Source organism: Eucalyptus grandis, chromosome 3 (genome assembly GCF_016545825.1).
Source record: "Eucalyptus grandis isolate ANBG69807.140 chromosome 3, ASM1654582v1, whole genome shotgun sequence".
In the NCBI taxonomy this organism is placed as follows: domain Eukaryota; kingdom Viridiplantae; phylum Streptophyta; class Magnoliopsida; order Myrtales; family Myrtaceae; genus Eucalyptus; species Eucalyptus grandis.
The window spans coordinates 66,661,737-66,668,422 of NC_052614.1; the positions used below are offsets into that span (position 1 = coordinate 66,661,737).

The 6,686-nt window shown below is 40.5% G+C and overlaps 1 pseudogene across 1 annotated transcript; it reads left to right on the plus strand.

The window, feature by feature from the left end:
- The first annotated feature begins 2,942 nt into the window (after positions 1 to 2,942).
- Positions 2,943 to 5,422, plus strand: LOC120292133 (annotated as a pseudogene). The gene is made up of 8 exons (XR_005549797.1): positions 2,943 to 3,090; positions 3,298 to 3,367; positions 3,778 to 3,834; positions 3,918 to 4,035; positions 4,244 to 4,333; positions 4,433 to 4,611; positions 4,689 to 4,766; positions 5,054 to 5,422. The product of XR_005549797.1 is annotated as a GTP-binding nuclear protein Ran1A-like (transcript).
- Positions 5,423 to 6,686: the final 1,264 nt, after the last annotated feature.

A 6,686-nucleotide genomic window follows, 5' to 3' on the forward strand; every position in this document is an offset into this window, starting at 1 on the left:
GCCCTGCCTTCTATCCACAGACACCATGCCTGGAGAAAAGTAACGTCATATGCTGTCATTTTCGGAAGGTGTGGAAGGCGAGAATACATTATGCTGAAACTTTATAACTTTTTATACATCCTAGCAGATTCAAGAACGCCAAGGATACAAGCCAACATTCTGCATTCCCCGTACGATCTCTAACATCATTACTCCAAATCTGAGAATCTCCGATCTCGTGGACAAAAGACCGCCCATTACATACTCAGGATACGTATAGCTACTGCTGTCATCACTCCAAAAACTGTAACATCACAATACGACACGTGCAAAATGGAACACACATACTTCAGCACATTGCAGTGGGGTACATAGTACTGACAATCGTATTTGCCTTTGCATGGGATTCATTGTCTTCGAAAACCCGTGCTGCTCCAAAAGTTCAATATCTTCAGGTTCGAGTCGCTGACCAACAGCAAGAGTACTGCCTTTTATGAATGTGATTCGTCAACTTGAGTACTTGTGGATGTGGAGAGCAGCCCTTCAATGATGGTGAATTCAGTATGAAATGATGAGTTGTGCCTTAGAGTTAAGAATGCTGAATGTTCTAAGTTTTGCCACTTAAATGCAATCTCTATAGTTACAAGATTTTGAAAATTATCCAGATTTTAAGTTCTTCCCTCCAAAATACTCTGACAAAAAAGTTAAAGAAAATTCTATATATTTTGATGCCTACCTTCATTCCCTTTTTCTTGAAAAGATGTTTAATGCGAGAAATACATCATGTGACAATGATAAATGGTTCAATCAACTAAACGGGAAGTGAGCTATACACACACTGAATGTATCGTCAGTTACAAGATTCAGAAAAATATCCCGATTTTAAGTTCTTCCATCCAAAACCACTAACGACAAAAAAATCTGAGAAAATTTTATATATTTCGATGCTTGCTTTCGTTCCCTTCTTTGTCGTGAACATGTCCGACAGTGACAGATGATCTAATTGACGAATAGTAAAGCGAGATATACAGACGTGCATGGCACCGAGTGAGATGAGTTTAAAGCGTGCGAGCGAGCAACATCGATTGGTCGGCCCCACCACGTCGGCAGCGAATCCCACGCAGCGGATCTGCAAGAACTAAAACATTTCTCTCCAACAGCTGAGCATCATTCGGGCATCGTTGAGCTGGGGCCCGGGGCTCGAGAACACCGGGCCGGGCCCGATTCCATTAGCAACAATTAATCGCTCGAATAGATCCCCCACCGTTCTGCGTTTCAACCCAAAAAAAAAAAAAAAGCAAGTAAGCGGATCGCACGGTCGACCTGGCTCAAACAGTTGGAGAAACGGACGGATTGGACGGCCCAGATTGTTGCGTGAAGCTAAAAGCCACTTCGACTAAAACACGCAGCCCTCTCTCTCTCTTCAGCGTTTCTACCAGCCATATACCACCTGCCCCTGAAGACAGGAGAACAATTGTCCAGACCTCTCTAGGATAAAATATTCAATTGTCCGAAATTTGCCAGATCGGACGGCCCAGATTGTTGCGTCTGCTTGAAGAAGAAGTTCGCACTTCGCGTATAAAGGTCCCTCTTGTCTCTCTTTCCCCCACTCCTCCTGTCTCTCTTACAACTTTACAAGTCCTAGTTGCCTTCTTTACGCTGGTCGTGATGCGCATAATCATTCGAAAGTAGCTGATTCTTTGTCTGTTTGAATTTTTTGGGTAGGCTTTGTCTATTCAGCAGACCGTTGATTACCCAAGTTTCAAGCTCGTCAGAGTCCGCGGCCCAAGTCGACTATGACGAACTTGAAGCTCGGACAATCAACAGTCTAGACCAATTGTGATTTATGCAGATACGGTAAGGTTTAGACTAAGCCAATCCAGACCAATCGATTGTCAGATGTTGACCTTCGGCACTATAAGTGTCTTCGAGACCTATTGTTGACACCTTAAGGCCCAGCCCCCGTTTTACTCTCTCGCGCTGGCCCGTATGATTCAGTGGTATGATTAGAAGAAGAGGAGAAGAGGGCTCTGTGACTATCGCCATCGGGCATAGGTAACGTTTCTTTCCAGTAAGATCTCTGCTAATTGCGTATATTAGCTGATAATCTTGGTGGGTGTTTCATCGATGGATTTCGTTAATCAAATTTTTTATTTTCATAAATTACTGATTTTGATATGGTGGATCTGCAAGATTGACGTTCTTTAATTAAGCAGTGGCGCTCCTAATGTGCAAGATTGAGCCAAAGGGGTGCAGATATGGTAAAGCGGACGTGCAAGCAATTATGGCGTGAATGATAACCATTTTGGTCGAAATTAATTTACGGAAGATAAATAGATTTTTCTATTTTAGATGAATTTTTAAGCAAAAATATCGGTTTGATAACGATACAAAATTTCAACTCTAAAAATAAAAATTCGTTTAATAATAATACAAAATTTCCGTTTTGGACGGTGGTGATCGATGGATCGCGATGATGACGACTGGGGCCGATGAACGATGGTGGCGGCAATTGGTGACCGGCGAATGGTGGCAACCAAAGGACCAGGCGTGCAGCCACGAATGGACAGATCGATTCATAAAAGACGAACGATGAGAAGAATTTTTATTTATTATTTACATTACAGAAATGAAAAGTCGAAATTTTTTCGTTTGATTTATTTAAAATCTATTTTTGGAATAAAAATTTATTTTGAAAATAAAAATAAAATAATTTTATCAAACAGATTTTTTTTTCCAAAAATAAGTCTGAAATAAAAAAATTATTTTTAGAATAAAATTTTTGATTTGTCGTGCACCCTTAATGGCTCGAGTAAATTCGCGTTTCAAACTCCCCGAGTGAAGTAATGAGATCGCACAGCCGACCTGGTTCGCGCCCCTCAACAGGGGGAATCGGCGGATCGGACGGCCCAGATTGTTGCGTCAAGCGAAAGCCACTTTGAATAAAACGCACGCGCTCCTCTCTCTCTCTCTCTCCCCCTCTTTTCTGTCTCTTATAAACCCTAGCTGCCCTCACTGGTTTCTCCCCTCTCGCTCTATCTCGCTCGCCTTCGTTCCGCCTCGTCTCCCTCCGAAACCTCGCGCCGCCGCCGCCCGGAGGACCTGATCATGGTGAGTGCGTTTTCTCTTCCGTCGCTCGCGTTCTGTTGTCCTTGAGATTTCGCTGTTTGGGCCCGATTGTCGCCGGCGGATCGCCGTTCGCGAGCCCTCGGACGCGGCGGGGATGGTCGATGACGTTTCGGCCTGGAGCTCCGATGCTGTTTTTTTTTTTTTTTCTTTTTTTCCTGATTTTTTTTGTTTGATTTTTTTTTTTGGTAGGCTTTGCCGAATCAACAGACCGTCGATTACCCGAGCTTCAAGCTCGTTATCGTCGGCGACGGAGGCACTGGTAAGTTCTTTGTATTTTTAGTTTCGATTTGATGGAACGACTCGATTGCGGCTCGTGTTTCTTCTTCTTTCTATTGGTTTTTATTGGTCTTCTTGAGTGCTTTTCGTGTGATCTGTGTCTTTTTTGGAGGGGGTGGTGGGATCGTTGCCTTATTTCCTAATTTTTCCGGTGTTGATGGTTATTATCTGGAATTAATGGGAAGTGTTTCTGCCTTGATCGGGTGTTTACGGCCGGAAATGTATATTTTGCCTTGGAAAATTTGGTTGCTGGAATGGAGGTGGAAATCAATCTTAGGGGAGCAATCTTGGGCATTGATGTTCTTGATCTTTGGCATTTATTGTTTTAAACTTAAATTTCACCCTTGCCGCCTGATCTGAACTATTTATCTGAACTATTTATCCATTTCGCAGGCAAGACGACTTTCGTGAAGAGGCATCTGACTGGGGAGTTTGAGAAGAAATATGAGCGTATGTGTCTGGATTGTGCCTTATTGTTTGGGTGTCCCTCTTGTTATATGGGAATTGATTGGATTTTGATTGGGTTTGAACAGCGACCATTGGGGTTGAGGTTCATCCGTTGGATTTCTTCACCAACTGTGGCAAAATTAGATTTTACTGCTGGGATACTGCCGGCCAGGAGAAGTTTGGTGGACTGAGAGATGGCTACTAGTAAGTAAATGGGAAATTACATATTTCCTTGTTGTTTTCATATAATTTTGTGAGTAACTATTGGTTTCGTGTTCTAAATTTTTGGCATATGCATAATGTTTCACATTCTTTTTATACATTTATAAGTTTCAACTTTTTATACATGTTCTGGATTTATAAGTTATGTATAATTGCTCATTCATGTGGGTTTGGCTGTTTTCTTCTGCAGCATTCATGGTCAATGTGCCATCATCATGTTTGACGTCACTGCCAGGTTGACCTATAAGAACGTCCCCACATGGCATCGCGATCTCTGCAGGTTTTCCTACAATGCATTTTCTAATCAGCTTTTAACTTTTCTGTTTCATACCTTACCTTTGTATGGAGGTGGCTTTAACTTTTTATTGCCTGTATGTAGGGTCTGTGAGAACATACCCATTGTTCTATGTGGAAACAAGGTGGATGTGAAAACAGGCAAGTTAAGGCGAAGCAGGTTACGTTCCACAGGAAGAAGAATCTTCAATACTATGAGATTTCTGCCAAAAGCAATTACAATTTTGAGAAGCCCTTTCTCTATCTCGCCAGAAAACTTGCTGGGTAATTTGAAATATTGTTTTGCCCCTCAGATTTTTTTTTGTCTTTTTGTGGATGATGTAACATTTTTTGAACTGTAGGGACCCTAACCTTCACTTTGTGGAGTCTCCTGCTCTTGCTCCTCCGGAAGTACATATTGACTTGGCTGCCCAGCAACAGTATGGAACTCATCATCTCTATTTTCTCCCATTCGTTGGAATTTTATGTGATTATTTAGGATATTATCTTACCTGCTTGCCATGGCGTCCTGATTCCTCGAGTGCTTGTGACATTGAAGATTTGAGTAAAAATATCATATTCTGACTTTCTTATGCTACATCTGTTATTCGTATATTCACATGTTGGCACACATGTTGAAACTGCGAATGCAGTTATTTGGTGCATTACTGCCCAACTTCCTCTTGGTTAATTATTTGCATCTGACAACTAGCTACTGTGCTTGCAGGCATGAGGCGGAGCTTGCTCAAGCTGCTAGTCAGCCTCTTCCCGACGACGACGACGATGCATTCGAATGAACGCAGCCTCTTGAAGCTCATGTTGTCCACCCGTTTTGGTGCATTGCCATTTATTGAAAAATGTGATTTGGTGACATGCAGAATGATGTGCGTGAACTGAGTACTGAGGATTTGTAATAGCTTCTTAGCAGCTCCTTTTCTTTAGAGTTGCTGCACTTGTGTGCTTTTTTCTTGCTAGAGATGATTTAATATTTTACATGTTTGAGCTTCAATGCGACTGTTCCGGAGTCACTTTGAGTTGAAGTATATGATGCTGCGTCCCATCTGGATGTTCTATATGGATGTTCTATGTTCAACCACCAGTGTGTTGAAGTGATCTTATCTTGCCCCCTTGATCTTTGTGCATGCCATGGTATCCCTACCAAGGGATTGTGGAATGCGGTTGCTTTTGCGTAGTGTGAGGAAAATTTCTAAGCCCCGAAAGCATGAATGAGGGAGTCGTCATTGGACGGTATGGAGTGGAGCTTGGTAGTCTTTTGGGGCTTCTTATATAATCGAGTGAAAGCGCATGTTAGGTTGATCCGTCAAAAAGGGTAATACGTGAAAGTATATGTTGGGTGCCAAACTTTATCTACTTGCTTCCTTGTTTGGATCGTTTATGTTCAGTCGTTGTTTGATTTGATTGCATTATTACCTTTATTGCATGGAAACATAGGCCTGCGTGTTAGGCCATAAAACCAACCGAGATTGCATGGAAGGCTTTCTTTAAAAGAAAATGGGTACTGATTATGGGAGTTAGGTTAATCTCTGAGGGTGAGTAGGTTTATGAAATGGTCAGATTAGGTTGGGTTGAGGTTGGATCGAAATTGATCAGACTTCAATTCATCCATTTAACTTGTATTGTGTTATTTATAAGCGACACAAATTTAATAACATGTTTTCACATCTATACACATAGTTAACCTATTTTAAAGCTCTTTAGTTGTGTATCTTATTTGGATAGAATTGGCTATTTTGACCATAAGATGTTGAAAGAATCAGCTTTCAATATTGCCAAGAATTTTCAATTTTTGTATTGATTCATAATGGGCAATAAGAAAAAGTTAGTATGTGGTAGTGCATTTATGAAATCGCAGAATGAATAACATGGAGGAATTGAAATTTTAATTAAATAAGATGCAAGATATTGAAAAAGATGTTTTACGTTGATCACTAATTGTAATCATAGAATTAATATTAGAATATTAAGTAAAAGTAATAATGTTGAATGTGACCATAGAAAGATTTGCTCCGTTACCTGACAAACAAAACTTACAAGATTGATAAAATAAAATAAAAAACTAATGGGAAAAAAAAAAGAACCCGTTTCGATATTTTGAATTCATGCGTATTCTCTAAGCCCATCAAGACTTCTTTAAACTAAGAGCAATTTGGGGAGTCCATTGTTTTTTGGGTTGGGTTGGATAAACTATTGACCCATTTAACATCATATTTCTTTGGACGTAGTCATTTAAGTCCATCAAAATCAATTTATTGAATACAACTAATCATATAATAACTCAGCCCATCAAATATGAGTTGTACAGATTAAGAAATGAATCTTTGACTCATGTTGACAAGTCT